Genomic DNA, 16262 nt, shown 5'->3' with positions numbered 1-16262 from the left:
TCAGAGCAAAAGGTTTCTCTTTTCTTGCTCAAGAAGGGAGGTCCTCAAGCTAGCTATAAATGGTTGGCACTATTAATTGCATGTGAGTAAGTAGAATAGGAATTTTTCAGCTTTGCAGTGCGCCTGCCTTTGTCCAGTTAACGGGGCATCATCGTCGAGAGCTATGGTCTTAATAGTGGAGTTCTATGGGGCTTGCCTACAGCTTAACCATTATTGAGCTATTAGAAGCTTGATAGGAGCTGGTGTTGTTTTGGTGTTGAACGACCCTCTCTTCTATTGCTTGCAATTAATGGTACTCGAGCCACGAGTACAGTAGCTTGAGTGCTTTTTCTAAAGGGGTAAAGAGGAGTAGCAACTAGGGCTTGAAGTGCCAAAGTACACCTAAAAAGTTTACACCTAAAAGTTGTTAGAATGGCTGACAATAGTAAAGAGACTGAAATTAATGTTGATAACTTTGATTTTGCTAATGAGCAAGCTACTAATGATGCCCCGATGCTTGTTGACTATCTTGTTTCTAGGCTTCAACAAGCCATGGGCAATCCATCCCTACAAAGTGAATTGCAACGGTAGCTTCGTGCTCATGGGATTCTCCAAGCTCCCCACCATGACGAGAGAACACCTAGGAAGCCTGCTTGCGAGACTTCCAAAAGAGATCTCTCTCCGATTCGGGAAGTAGAAGGGATCCCTCTGAAGGGCTCATAAATTTTCTCCTTGATGACGCATCTCCTTCTCAAAGGAGAATTCAAGAGCCTCCATCGAAGGAACGAGAAAGAAGTGAGTCTCCCGCCACCTTGGCGGAGATGGCTCCATGAAGACGGCGGGCTAAACGCTCTCCATCACCTCCAAAATGGAGAAGACCATCGCATACTTCTCCACACCATACTTCCAAGAGGGATGACAAAAGGCAAGAGAAGAAAAAGGCGAGAAAGAGGACACCCTCTTCTCCATCTTCTTCATCCTCTTCCTCTTATGAAAGTGATGGTGAAGACAAAGAAGATCAAGGAAAGAAAAAGGCGAGAAAGAGGTCACCCTCTTCTCCATCTTCCTCAAATTCTTCATCTTCTGAAGAAAGTGATGGTGCAACCTTTGAACCATCAAAAAGAAGAGGCCATAGGAAATCATATGCCGCGTGGAAGAGGTCATTCAAGCTCAAGAAGTTCAAAGAGGGAGGGAAGAGCATCTCTTTCCTTACTTATGATGGCACTTTTGGTGCTACGGACAAAGTCTTGGCCTTTATCCAACAATTTGATGCGGCGTTCGGAGATGAGGGCTTCACGGAGTCCTCTAAGCTACGCCATGTAGCTATACACTTTCAATAGTCCACCAGACAATGGTGGTCTAGCCTGCGATCCAACGGTGAAGCTCCAAAAACATGGAAAGCTTTAAGAGCTTCCATTATGAAGCAGTTTTTGGCCACCGATGCCAAAGACAAAGTACTCACCGAATGGCGAAGCTTAAAGCTCTCTCCCTATGAATCCATCCACAAAAATATGTAGACAAGTTTTGGGACCTACAACTCAAAGCCACTGTCTTCAAAAAGTTGGATTTTGGAGAGCAAAAGCAGCAATTTTGTGCGGGCTTAACTGAAGAAATGGTGGAGTGTGTCAACTCCCAAAGGCCACACACCATATCGGCGGTAATACATCATACTATGGTGGCCTCTCGAACCAATTTCCAAACAGGGGCTAAGAGGAATTATAAGCCCCTTGAAAACAAGGATTCCAATGAGCCTAAGGGGAAGGACAATGTCCAAAAGTCTCCTAAGGGCAACTCCAACAAAGCTAAAGAGAAGGGAGTTTATAAAGGCAAAAATAAACTCTCTCCTGAAGAGCTTGAGCGTTATTGCAAGGATAACCGGTGTTTCAAGTGCGAAGAACAAGGGCATGCGTGCCGCGCTTGTCCCCAAAAGAACAACCGCCATGATCCTCCTAGAGCTACCTTGGTCGAAATCCAAGAGGAGGAAACTCACCACAAAGGATCTCCTCTATGCCATGCTTGGGAAAAGGTAAGAGACATGATGCTTTTATTCTCTTTGACCCCGGTTCTACTCACAATTTTATATCTATAGAGTTGGCCACCAAGCTAGGCATACAAGCCTATGAGATGGGAGATGTCCTACCCACAGATGGTGCTTTCAAGGGGCAAGAAGCTTCAGTCACTCCCCTAATCGGGAAAGTGAGGCTCCATGTCCAAAGCTATGTGGACAAAGAGGACTTCTTTATCTCTCCTCTCAAGCATGAGGATGCAATCCTAGGGGCACCATGGTTTGATCGCATGGCTGCCAATGTTAAATTCCCTGAAAGGAGAATCTCCTTTAAGTTCAGGGAAAAAGATATGTATATAGATGCTAAGGAAATGGGTAACAATATACCCATTGTACATACTCAAGCTTTCAACAAGTCAATAAAGAGCTCTATTTCCGTGTACATGATTTTTGTTAAAGATTCTCAAAATGAACCTAATGTTTTAGCAAAAGAAAATATACACAACCAAAAGGAATTAGAGTTATCCAATTTTCTCAAGGGTTTTCAAGATGTCTTTATTGACGATATCCCTTGTGAGCTACCTCCTAAACGAGGCAATGATGACCATGCAATTGAGCTTCTTCCAAGAAGTTCACCGCCTAACAAACCTCCTTATAGAGTTTCTCAAGCTCAACGAGAGGAGATTATACGGCAAGTGCATGAATTAGTTGAGAAGGGCATGGTTAGGGCTAGCTCACATCTCCATTTTGTTCTCCTGTGCTACTAGTGCAAAATAAAGACGGCACATATCATATGTGTGTCGACTACAGAGCCCTAAATAGGATCACTATCAAGAATAGGTTCCCATTCCACGGCTAGAAGACCTATTTGATAAGCTACAAGGGTCCACCTACTTCAGTAGGATTGACCTAAAAAGTGGCTATCATCAAATAAGGATAGTTGATCAAGACATTGTAAAGACCACATTTCGCACTACATTTAGTCTTTATGAATACATTGTCATGCCTTTTGGCTTGACCAATGCACCAGCCACATTCAACCGCTTGATGGAGAAGCTATTCAGGCCTCACCGAACGTTTACTGGAGTGTTCTTTGATGATATCATCATGTACTCTAATTCATTAGACGAACACAAGTGACACCTCTAGGTAATATTTCAAGTTCTAAGAGAGAATGAACTTTATGTTAATTGAAAGAAAAGTGAATTTTTCTTACAAGAAATTCAGTATTTAGGTCACATTATCTCTCAAGATGGCATCCAAATGGATCCATCATAGTTAGAGGTAATAAAAGGATGGCCTAAACCAAAGAATCTTCATGAGTTAAGAAGCTTTATAGGTATGTGCGCATACCATAGACGCTTCATAGAAAAGTTCTCACTAATAGCAGGACCATTACATGACGAAAAACGTTAGGTACACATGGTCTGCCAAAGAGAACAATGCTTTCGAAAAGCTTATCTCTCAACCTGTGCTTACACTATCGGATCTCTCAAAGCCATTTGAGGTCCAATGTGATGCTTGTGGTGATCGCCTTGGAGGTGTTTTGCTTCAAGAAGGGCACGCCATAGGCTATGAAAGTCGAAGGCTCGACCCTGTTGAGCAAGCTCTAGGCATATATGAAAAGGACTCCTTGCAGTTCTGCATGCCTAAGACTCATGGAAGCACTATTTATTGGGGATTCCTTTCATTCTGCGAACGGATCACCAAAGTCTCAAGTACTTCATGACGCAGACCAAGCTCTCCGACAAACAAATGAGGTGGGCAAATTTCCTTTCGCAATTTCATTTTCATATTGCTCACATTGCTGGCAAGCATAATCAAGTAGCTGATGCACTCTCAAGACGGTCGAGAGTGAATGCGATTTCCATAGCAACTCACAATGATCTATCTTCTATGATAGATGAGTATGCTATTGATCCCGATTTTAGAGATGTGATTTCAGTCCTTGCACTAGGGAAGAAAGAGGAACCATTTACTTTACAAGATGGTTATCTTCTCTATGGCAATAGACTATGCGTTACTAACTCACTACGTGAGAAAGTAATGTATGAATCTCATGCTCCTCCTTATGCAAGGCATAGAGGGATTCAGTCTACCCTAAGGGGATTGAAACATATTTCTATTGGCCTACCATGAAAGCAAACATACAAGAGTATGTTTCTAAATGTGTGGTATGCCAAAAGACGAAGTTTGATAGAGGGAAGCAACTTGGATTGCTTCAACCTTTGCCAATCCCTAATTCACCATGGGAGAACATATCCATGGATTTTATCTTTGGATTGCCTAAGTCTATCCATGGGAATACGGGAATATGGACGATAGTAGACAGGTTCAGTAAACAAGCTCATTTTATACCTGTCAAAAAGACTATCAAAGCCCATCAAATGGCAACCCTCTTCATATCACAAATCTTCAAGTACCATGGCTTGCCAATGTCCATAGTGTCGGATAGAGATCCTAGAATGACCAGTAATTTTTGGAAGGGTCTCTTTGAGAATTTAGGAACAAGGCTAAACTTCTCTTCGGCCTATCACCCGCAAACGGATGGCCAAAGTGAAATAGCTAACCTAACAATTCCTATGTAACGGAAGTAGATCAAAGATCCCAATGGGAGAAGTACTTACCCTTAGTAGAGTATGCCTACAATAACATTGTACATACTTCCACAAGAAAAGCACCTTTTGAGGTAATTGAGGGAAGATCAAAAAGTCCCTTGCTACTTAAGGTACATGGGAAGATCTTTGCGCTGCAGATGAGCATAGCCGAGACCTACAAGAATCTTTCCAAAAGATTAAGAATGCTATCTCTATCTCACAGCAAAGGCAAAAGGATGTTGCTGACAAGCACAGAAGAGCCCAAGCCTTTAAAGAAAATGATTAGGTCTTACTCAAATTTCCCAAGGCTCGGTTAAGGCACACGACGGGCAAGATTCCTACAGGACACCAAAAGTACTATGCTAAGTTAGCAAAAAGGTACTATGGTCCCTTCCAGATTCTTAGGCCAATCAATGAGATGGCCTATCAACTCAAGTTGCCCAACCATTGGCTCATACACAATGCTTTCCATGTGAGCCTACTAAAGCCTTACAAAGGAGAGCCACCTCAAGAACCAACTATTGAAGACCCACCGGAGATTGAGGACCAAGAAGAGGTGCGCCCGAGTCCATTCTCTGACATGAAGACAAGGTACTAAGAGGCGGTAAGACTATCCGACGATATCTTATTAAGTTTAAGAATTATCCTTTTGAAGATGCTAGATGGATGCAAGGCATACAATTAAAGGATAACCTAAACCTTGTCAATGCTTACAATGCTTCCCAAGAGTAAGCAAATGTACAAATGTTAAAAATGAACATTTTTTTTTTCTTATAAGACTCTCTTTTTCTTTATTGTGCACAAAAATGAAGTAGTATGCATGCTTAGATCAAGTTTGTGGAGACGACGTCTACCGAAGACCAAGTAGAGCTTGTCACTCTACTATGGAAGATGATAGGACTAATGTGCAGACATGCTTGCGGCAGCCTCAGGCTCTCAAATGCCAAATGGACTAGTCATCCATTGTGGAATGATGTCGTAGGGTAACATAGGGATCCTCTACCCACTAAGAAAAGGACTAAGGAATATGCTTTATCTTCTCTACCCCATAGTCAAGGACGACTATGATTTCAAGAGAGAGGTAATGTCGTAATAATCAATATCTAATTCTCCTAAATGATTTTCTCATGTTAAACTGGTCATTTAATATGGGGAAGTGCCAGGGGAGAAAAAGCTAGAATATTGGTAAAGCTAGCAGACCGGCCACAGTAGGCCACAGTAGGGATCCAAAGGAGGGAAAATAGGGATCCAAAGGGGGGGCCATTTGTAAAAGAGCCATGTGCAACAATGGGCTTAAAAGACCCTAAGGTTCAGCCCATTAAGACTCCAAAATGCTAAGGTTCCAAAATTCAAAGGTTGTGTCCAAAGGTCAAACATTGGGGGAATTGGATGCTTTGTGTGTGTCCCAAAAGTCTCTGGCAATCCCTACATAGGAGGGGGCAAGCCTTGCAAGTAGGGGATGAGAGAGAAACTCACACACACACACACAAGCTCCCTTTACACAAAGGGAATGAGGGACACATGTCAGCTCCCTAGCCCAGATGCCCACAAGGTGTACCCAATTCCTATTGGATGGCCTTGGAGGTGGACCAATGAGAATTAGGCTAGAGTAAATCTAGTTTAATTAATTTAAAAACACTTAATAAAAGAAACAATAAGAATTAAGCTCTCTAGAAGACTATTCGACAGTCTCCCAAGGGGACCAATGAGCATTCAGCAGCCCAATGGCTTGCCTGATTCCTATTGGCCAGGAGGCAAAGGGGTCCAATAAGAGTTTAGTTGAATTAAATAATTACCGAGGAAATCCATACACCGAGCAAAAAAAAACCGAGCCTATCATTTTTTCGAGCGAAAGTAGAGAAAATTGTAGCACAAATTGATTTTTTAATGAAGCCTCGCTATAATGTGACGCACGGGCAGTCCAACAAAATGGTCAATCCATAGAGGAGTGAAAACTCCAACGCATGAAGGTGATTACTGCTACAATATAAAGTCATGCTTGATTAAGTAACATAATCTATCAAAATTCTAGGCACCTCTCTTGCAATGGCAATTGCAGGGAATCCAAGAAAGATGGCCAATCCAAAGAGGAATGTAAACCTTAGCTCATAAAGCCAATGCTATGTTGAAACACTGGCCTCACCCAGTCCCTGGAACAACTCCACTTTTGTTAATATAGCCAAATGCACACACTCATGAGCTATAAAGTCCAACCCAAGGACACAAAAACACACAAGATCATACATTTGCAAGGCACACTCATGAGGTGCTAGTTGTCTCTTTTTTGTAAATCCTTACAAGTACATCGAGGGAATTTTGCAATGTTCACAACATATGCCATCCCTTTTGGAGTCCTTACATGTAAAACATGCAACACATTAGGCACCCAATATATAACCTCTCTCATTAGCTGTGCTTGCATGCTTCATCCCAGTGCTATCCTCCCATTCAAGTCTTTGGTTAATTTTGAACTCCATCTAACATGATTTCATTTTTGGAATTTAGCACAAAAAGAACTAGGTTGTGCTCCACATTGCCCAGTCGTTGTTGAGCTATGTTGTTGATTTATCGTCTTCTTGTAGCACAAATCCATTTTTTCTGTAGCATCTCAACCTCCCATGAGAGCAGGTAGTCAACTAGCTTCCCTCTTCCACAACCCACATCCTCGGGGCTAGCTAAGGGATCCAATAATCATATCATCAATATTTGAAGCATGAGTGTTACTATCATTGCAAAACCTCCACAATTCCTCCTGGTTTGGCAACCACAATTGGATTTTTTCTCCTTTCCCAAAAGCATGGTGCAAGAACACATTTTGCACATTATCTCAATTGTTGTTTATGAACCTACCACAATGTACTTTCTCTCTAGGAAGAACAACAAAACGCGTCATTTTTCTACCAAGTTTTGTGCGTCTAGTTGCCCAAACTATTTAAGGCACCTCTTCTCCGTCCAGAGACTCAGAGAGGCGAAAGCATGGCCTACCCCCAAGGCAAGCTCAAGCCAAGCCACTGTTGCACATTCATAGAGAGTAGGTAGAAGAAAAACACATTGTTGATGTCAAAAATCAGAGTGTCTGTGTGTATATCCGATATTAGTTTAGAATGTATATAAGTCTAGAACCTAAGATGTTGGGTTAAAGGCCCGTGTGCCCGGCTGCCCGTTGTTCAGCCGCCCATGTACAGCCATTCATTTACTCATTCATAATAACTATACTCATAACTACACATTGTAGTGTGAGTACCGCCCCGCCACACACTGCGTCTATCTCCTTCTTCGTGCTGGCTCTCTGTGTGTGTGCTCTCCGATCCCAACAAGTGGTATCAAAGCTTGGTAGTGAGAGCATTGAGAGCTTCATCATCATTGTTGAGTGTGTTGAAACTTGCTGCTGTTTCATTGCCATTTTTCGGTTTCGCGCACGCGCGCATTTCCAAAGAGCAGAAGGTTTTTTCTGAGCTTGGCATTGGAAGGTTCAGCACTCTGCGAGTATTTTCAGCAGGTGTCCTAAGGTTTTACCCCCCTTTCGGAGCCATTCGTGCCATTAGAAATCCCATCCGAGCTACAGACTAGGAGCTACGTTTTTCATCTCTCTTTGGTAGTTTTCTGCTGCCAGAGCTTCCATAGCCATTACAGGTGCCATTGTTGTAGTGTCTTCCACTTACGTGAGCCCACAGCTCATTTGAGAGTGTGTAGCCTCTTCTTGGAGTGGCCTCATACACACAGATAGAGTGGGAGTTTGGCGACATTGTCTTCTTCGACTACAGGTACAGGTACAGGTACAAGTACGGGTACAGGTTACAGGTTACAGGGAGCTTTGGATACAGGTTTCTTCTGTGGTTACAAAACATGTATTTTGACTGTGGGACAGCCATGCATATGGTTGTGGTTTGAGTGGGAGCTTCTACTCTTCTGGGCAGTCTGTTTATGCGTGTTCTTGAGCTACAGGTTTACATCATCTATGTATGTTGATGGATGTGGATATGGCAGTTTGACAGACACTCTTTATGCATGATATTGTGGAGATTTGGTTCACTTATACATAGAGCGGGTTTGCTCTTGCTTGCAGTGTTGCGGTTTGAGTACGGACAGGTACTTGGTTGACAGTAGAGATTGGACTTCGCTGAGCTTGTGCATTGGTTATATGCTCACTTGGATCCATTTATGCTCACGGATTTGTGTAAGCTTGGTCAGCTTATGTCTCTATTGTGGTTATTCAGACATGGAGTATGTTTATGCCTCTATGACAGCTCATTGTTGATGCATTTTGTGGCACAGTTTGCCTAGGCCGGTTGAGTTACAGGTGTCACAGGTTTATGCATTTGTTTGTGGATTTCTACGTACGTTTTTTGACCATATTATGGGCTGATTTATACTCTATGCGTTTGCTCTTTGATTGAGCAGCAGGTGTTGTCAAATTTGCAACACTACTTTGTTGTGGAAGTTTGTTGGTTGGTTACAGGTTTCTCATTGTTGCATTCTTGTTGTAATGGGCACTAAAGAGGACACAGTTTTCAATATTGAGAAGTTGGATGGTGCTAACTTCTCATATTGGAAAGATCAGATTTGGGATGTCTTGGTGCAGAAGAAACAGATTCGACCTCTAAAGTTGCAGGGAGTTAAGCCAGAGAACATGGAGAGGGATGATTGGGAGGAGTTGGATGAGATGTGCAGGTCTACCATTAGGCTTTCCCTTTCAAAGTCTGTTTATTACAATGTGAAAGATGCACAGGGTGGAGCTTATGAGCTATGGCAGCGGATTTGCGATATGTATGATAAGCATTCGGCTGCTTCTATTGTGTATTGGATTAAAAAGCTTATTGATTTGCGAATGGAGGAAGGTGCTTCCATGAATGCGCATTTGAATGAGTTCAATACAATTTTCAGCCAACTTGCTACGCAGGAAATTACGTTTGAGGAAAATGTAAAAGCTATGTTTTTACTTGTCACGTTGCCTGAGTCATGGGACACATTTAGGACAGCCATAAGTAACTCGGTTCCTGCGAATGAGTTGACAAGTACTAATGTGGAGTCTAGTCTTCTCACGGAAGAGATTAATCGAAAGAATAATGCAGGTAATAAGTCTTCTAGTGCAATGGTTGTCAGAGGCAGGACTATGGACAAGTATAAGTCCAACAGGGGTAAATCTAGAAGCAGGTCCCGTGCAGGCACAAGTAAAAAGGATGTGGAATGTTTCCATTGTGGTAGAAAAGGCCATTTCAAAAAGGATTGCTACAAGTGGAAAAGGGAAAATGGAGATGGTAAGAAGAAAGACCATGATGCTAAGGACAAGCCTAAATCCAATGTCAAGATTGAGGAGTTAAATGCAACACAGGGAGAGTGTAGCTCTCAAGATGACCATGTATGTGCTCCGACTAGTGCTACTAGTGAAGAGCTTGGTGATTTGTTGCTTGCATCCTATTTTGATGACGCTTTTCGTCTCACTCATGAGCGTAGTATGCCTATGGATTGGGTCATTGACAGTGGTGCTTCTTTTCACGTTACGCCTCATAGGTCGTGGTTTCATGACTATGATGCTTCGAGCACAGGTACTGTCAGGATTGCCGATGGGCGTTCTATGTAGATTCATGGCATTGGGGATATTCATTTGGCTATGCCAAACTCTACTACGTTTGTCTTGCAGCGTGTGCGTCATGTGCCGGCTCTTGCAAAAAGCTTGATTAGTGTGGGTCAGTTGGATTCACTTGGTTTCAATGTATCTTTTGGTGATGGAGGTTAGAAGATCACTAAGGGCAGCCTTGTTTTGGTTAAAGGTGCTAAGAGGAATACGTTGTATTCCCTTTGTGTAGCTAGTGTGGCTGATCACATTGTGGGGATCACTGAGCAACCTCCTGCTTCTTTATGGCATCAGCGTTTGGGGCATATGTCACTAAAAGGTATGAAGTTGTTGGCACGTGCGGATTACATTCCCGTTTCAGATTTTGGTGGTTTTGAGTTTTGTGAGCATTGCCTTTATGGTCGACATGCTCGGTCTTCTCATAAGAAAAGTGTTCCACACAGATCTTTGGAAAAGCTAGCTTTGGTGCATAGTGATGTATGTGGGCCGATGCCCAATGCTTCTCTTGGAGGTGCTATGTACTTTGTTACGTTCATTGATGATGCTAGCAGGAAGGTATGGGCATACCCCATTCGTAAGAAGGATATGGTGTTTGATATATTTAAGCAATGGTTGGTTCTTGTTGAGAACCAATCAGGTTGTAAGTTGAAGTGCTTACGTACGGACAATGGGGGTGAATTTATGTCTCATGCTTTCACAACATTATGTGTTGAGAAGGGCATACGGCGCGAGCTTAGTGCTCCCTATACACCTCCTCAAAATGGTGTGGCAGAGCGCATGAACAGGACTATACAAGAAAAAGTCCGTAGTATGCTTTCTATGGCTGGTTTGTCAAATGGATTTTGGGCTGAAGCTGTTGCCACTTCTATGCATTTGATAAATCGTTCACCTAGTGTTCCTTTGGGCTTCAAAGTGCCTGAAGAGGTATGGACAGGTTTGCCACCTTCGTATGGTCACCTTCGTGTTTTTGGCTGTGAAGCTTATGTACATGTACCTAAGGCAAAACGCAGCAAATTGGATCCAAAGAGCAAGAGATGTATCTTCTTGGGTTATGGTAGCTCTGGTGAGATGGGTTATCGATTGTGGGATCCTATTGACAGGAAGATTGTGCGCAGCCATGATGTTGTTTTTCATGAGGACTCTATGTATAGAGCATCACTGCGAACGGTTGAGGTTCGGCGTGTGATATTTGAGGAGGATGGACATCGGTATGATGGTCCCATGGCTGCTCGTGGGCAGCCCATTGACCCTCAAGTGGGAGATCAGCCCTTGTTGGGAGATCATGTAGATGTGGGACAGCCAGATCAGCCCTTGTTGGCAGATCATGTAGATGTGGGACAGCCAGATCAGCCCTTGTTGGGAGATCATGTAGATGTGGGACAGCCAGATGCACCTCCTGCACAGTCTTTGAGGCGTTCAGAGCGGCGTGCAAGACAGCCTCAGCGTTTTGTGCCTTCTATGGATTATGTATTGTTGACTGATTGCGGGGGAGCCATCATGTTATGATGAGGCCATGTCTAGTGTTGACAAGCTCAAGTGGGAGCAGGCTATGCAGTCAGAGATGGATTCGTTGATCCAAAATGAAACGTGGGAGCTTACTCCTTTGCCAAAGGGTAAGAAGGCACTACCATGCAAGTGGGTTTACAAGATAAAACTGTGTTCAATGGATGCAAAGCCTAGGTACAAAGCAAGGCTTGTGGCTAAAGGATTCAAGCAACAGAAGGGCATTGATTTTGACGAGATCTTCTCCCCAGTGGTGAAGATGTCTACTTTGTGTATGTTGTTTGCTTTGGTAGCTACAGAAGACATGGAATTGAAGCAAATGGATGTAAAGACAGCTTTCTTACATCCGGACTTGCACGAGGATTTGTACATGGAGCAACCAAATGGGTTTGTTATTCATGGTTCAAAGAAGATGGTATGCCGGCTTCTTAAGACCTTGTATGGGCTGAAGCAATCATCTCATGAATGGTATCATAAGTTTGATGCATTCATGAGTTCATTGGGCTATGTACGCAGTTATGAGGACCCATGCCTCTATACTCGCAAGGCTGCAGATGGTAGTCTTATTGTTTTGCTTTTGTATGTGGATGACATGCTAATCGCATGGAAGTGTATTTTTGATGTGGATGCCTTGAAACATAGGCTACATGAGACCTTTTCCATGAAGGATCTTGGGGATGCCAGTCATATTTTGGGTATGCGGATCACTCGTGATCGTTCTCGCAAGATGCTCTTTCTTAGTCAGAAAGAGTACATTGACAGGGTGCTTGAGCGTTTTCATATGGAAGGGGGGAAGGCCATTAGTACCCCGTTGCCTCCATATGTAAAACTCAACCATGATGACTGCCCTCAGAAAGATTTGGAGACTACAGAGATGTCTCAGATTCCCTATGCGTCAGCTGTTGGTTCCTTGATGTATGCCATGGTGGCTACGCGTCCAGATCTTGCTCATGCAGTTGGTGTGGTTAGCAGGTACATGTCTAACCCGGGCAAGCGTCATTGGGATGCAGTGAGAGGTATTCTCAGATACTTGAGAGGGACTTCAGAGTTGTCTCTATGTTATGGTGAGAAGGATATGTCTGTTTGCGGATATACAGATTCAGACTATGCAGGGTCAGTGGACTCGAGGAAGTCTACTAGCGGCTATGTGTTCACAGTTGCAGGTGGACCGGTTTCGTGGGCATCACGTTTACAGCCATGCGTTGCTTTGAGCACTACAGAGGCTGAATATATGGCTGCCACTGAGGTTGCCAAGGAGGCCGTATGGCTCTCACGACTAGTGGGAGATCTTGGTATGGCTTGTGATGCTCCGATTCTACATTGTGATAGCCAGAGTGCCATAGCGTTGGCACGGAATCCTGTCTTCCATGCGAAGACAAAGCACATTGAGGTGAGGTATCACTTCATACGAGAGGTGCTAGAGGACAAGCGCATAGAGCTTGTCAAGGTACACACTGACGATAACCCTGCTGATCTACTCACGAAGTCGTTAGCCTCACAGCGGTTTGCACACTGTAGATCGCTGATGGGTATGGCTTGACTTCTTTTGCTGTACTTTGGCCACTTTAAAGGCACACTGCCTTTAAGTGGGAGATTGTTGGGTTAAAGGCCCATGTGCCCGGCTGCCCGTTGTTCAGCCGCCCATGTACAGCCATTCATTTACTCATTCATAATAACTATACTCATAACTACACATTGTAGTGTGAGTACCGCCCCGCCACACACTGCGTCTATCTCCTTCTTCGTGCTGGCTCTCTGTGTGTGTGCTCTCCGATCCCAACATAAGAAAGTAGAGAGAATAATAGGTTTGTCCACTCAAAAAGTCATTTTCTCACTCTAGAACCTTTTTCCCAAGACTCCCTTCCTCCATAGCCCCTTTCCATAACACAAAGCTCCCACTCTCTCTCTAAACTCTTACACCTTCCTCCTTCTTCAAGCTCTCCATTGCAACTTTAAGCTCCCACTCTCTCTCTAAACTTTGTCTCCCTCCTCCTTCCTCAAGCTTTGTGCTCGTTATGTGGTACATTGTAAACAAGTGTAGTGACAATAACGAACTCTGGTCTAACCTTTGGCAATTGGCACTTTTTTCAATGGGCCCATATTTCTTGTCACTATTAGAGAATTGAATTTGTGGCTTACAACTTCCAAGATAAGCGGCTCGTGTCGGCATGCCAGCTAGAGAGGCAATGCTTGTACGTACAAGAATAATGACAAAAAACCTTTGACAATCGACACTTTTATTTAATGGACCCACATTTCTTGTCACTACTGGAGAGTTGAATTTATGGCTTACAACTTCCAAGATGATCAACTCCTATCATCATGCCAGCTACAGAGGCCATTCTTGTTGAGCTCCACGGGGCACATTCACACCGCAAACCATGTGCTTGAAGATCAGCGTGTGGAGCTGCAACTCTTGGAGTTGTCTAGGTGTGAACATGACCATGGACTATTGTTATTGTTGCTACAAGATTGCCGCCTCGCATCCTCGCTCCATCTCTCCATAGGCATTGAGAAGTGTTGTTGGGGGTGCACTGAGAAGACATGTATGAGAAAACCATGTTTTATCTTAAACATGCATGGTAATAAAATAAATTAAATACGCCGTTTAAACTCTCTCTCTCTTGCTCTCTCTCTCTCTCTCTCTCTCTCTCTCTCTCTCTCTCTCTCTCTCTCTCTCTCTCTCTCTCTCTCTCTCTCTCTCTCTCTCTCTCTCTCTCTCTCCACGGATGTACCCTTCCTATCTTTCACACAGAGATCACTATACATTAGGATCCAATCCATCTAGATACTAGGAGCACTTGGATATAGCCGACACAAGAGTTGGGCACGAAGATGGCTTGTTATAGAGAACATATTCTCCAACTAATAGAGGATGGATTTGTGATCAAATCGGCCTATATGGACACTCATTTATCCCATGGGATATGGTGTGCAATTGGTCATATGCTATTGGTCAATCGTGCACATCATTGCATCACTTAGAGATTGACACTGGTAGATTTAGGAGAGTACCACGAGGCCAGGATTTGTGAGTTGTGTCGTATAGAGCCAGAGATAGAATTACATCACGTTTGTCATTGTCCAGTATACTATAAGATAGAAGGGGCCCTCTTTCATTGTTTATTCAGAGAGGGCATTGAACCGTTGCCTAGAGTCATGAGATATTAGGATCAAGATGCCATGGGTTGTTTTTATTATAGCTGCACAAACACAGGGAGAGTCTCTTAAGGAGTTCATGCAGAGGGAGACATTCACAGAAGAAGATCACTGACTTCTTTAGAGCAGGCACTTGGCAGTCTAATGAGAAAGCTTCGCAACAAATTTCAGAGCCCACCTATACCAAAGGTATAGGTGTTGATAGAGTCAATGAGCTCAAAAGAGCTAGACGCCCACGTCTACGAGGGCGACCACGACGCCGATGGAGGCTCCGTCAGAGGATCGTGATTACCCTAGCATGACATTGGAGACATCTTGCATGGCTATTTACAGAGGCGGACATTGATGATGCTCTTCGACAATTGATGCAATACTTTCTCGGACAAGGTCGATGTGGGGCATCCTTGGGCATTGATGATAATGATGATTTTAGTTTTTCGCTTTACTTCATTTTTATTTTGTACCTTGACATTGTATTAGAGCCACTAAGATTGCAACGGTTTGAACTCATACGACCTTTTGAAGACTTTTAATATAACATTTCATTTCATCTCTCTCTCTCTCTCTCTCTCTCTCTCTCTCTCTCTCTCTCTCTCTCTCTCTCTCTCTCTCTCTCTCTCTTGATTGCGCTTCAGCAGCGACAGCGAGAGAGAGAGAGAGAGAGAGAGAGAGAGAGAGAGAGAGAGAGAGAGAGAGAGAGAAGGGAACATCGGAACTAAGAAAAGCAAGAAAAAACTTGGGTTGAGGGTTGCTTTGCTTGCAGGAAAAGCTACAAAAAGCAAGATACAGAGCTGGGCACAGCAGTGGCTACTGCCCTCTTCGTCTTTTTGAGTATCTCTTATTCCCTCTGTTATATTTATATTTGGGCCTCAAGCTATTGAAGCAACAAATGGGGACAGGGTGAAGGACGAGTTTTAGGGGAGCTGAAGCAGCTGCTGCCTGTATAACCTGCCGACAACAACGGTGCTAGTCCATATTGCATCGGTGCGAGACATTTATGGCGCGATACAGTGTGCTTGCAAAGCTGAAGTGCGGTGTGATTGTCGCTAGCTATAGTGCCGGGACCTGCCCCTAACCAGTACCGCGTCGGCGCGGGATGGTTTAGGGAAGGAAACTAACTCTCTTTTCTTTATCGAAAAATAGTGTGTTATAAACAAAATACTTAAAGCACGGAAGGCAAGTAGAGCCACTCACAGCGTTGTTTAGGGGGGGATTTTTTTTTTCGAGTTATCAGAGGCATGTTGCACCTCCCATTCAACCATACGTGCACAGTGTAGAGGTATGGAAATGACCCGTGGCGGAGACGAGCTGAGTTTGAGATGCATACACTGCAAATGTGTTGACCTTTTGGTCAACTACTCTCAACCGGTTTCAATCACCGTCAATCGGCTCGGCTTGCCATGCCACGCCGGTAAGATAACCGATATATAACCAAACCCCATAA

This window comes from Adiantum capillus-veneris, chromosome 25 (assembly GCF_014529385.1).
Source record: "Adiantum capillus-veneris isolate H3 chromosome 25, ASM1452938v2, whole genome shotgun sequence".
Taxonomy (NCBI): Eukaryota; Viridiplantae; Streptophyta; class Polypodiopsida; order Polypodiales; family Pteridaceae; genus Adiantum; species Adiantum capillus-veneris.
This window is presented reverse-complemented; position numbering follows the sequence as displayed.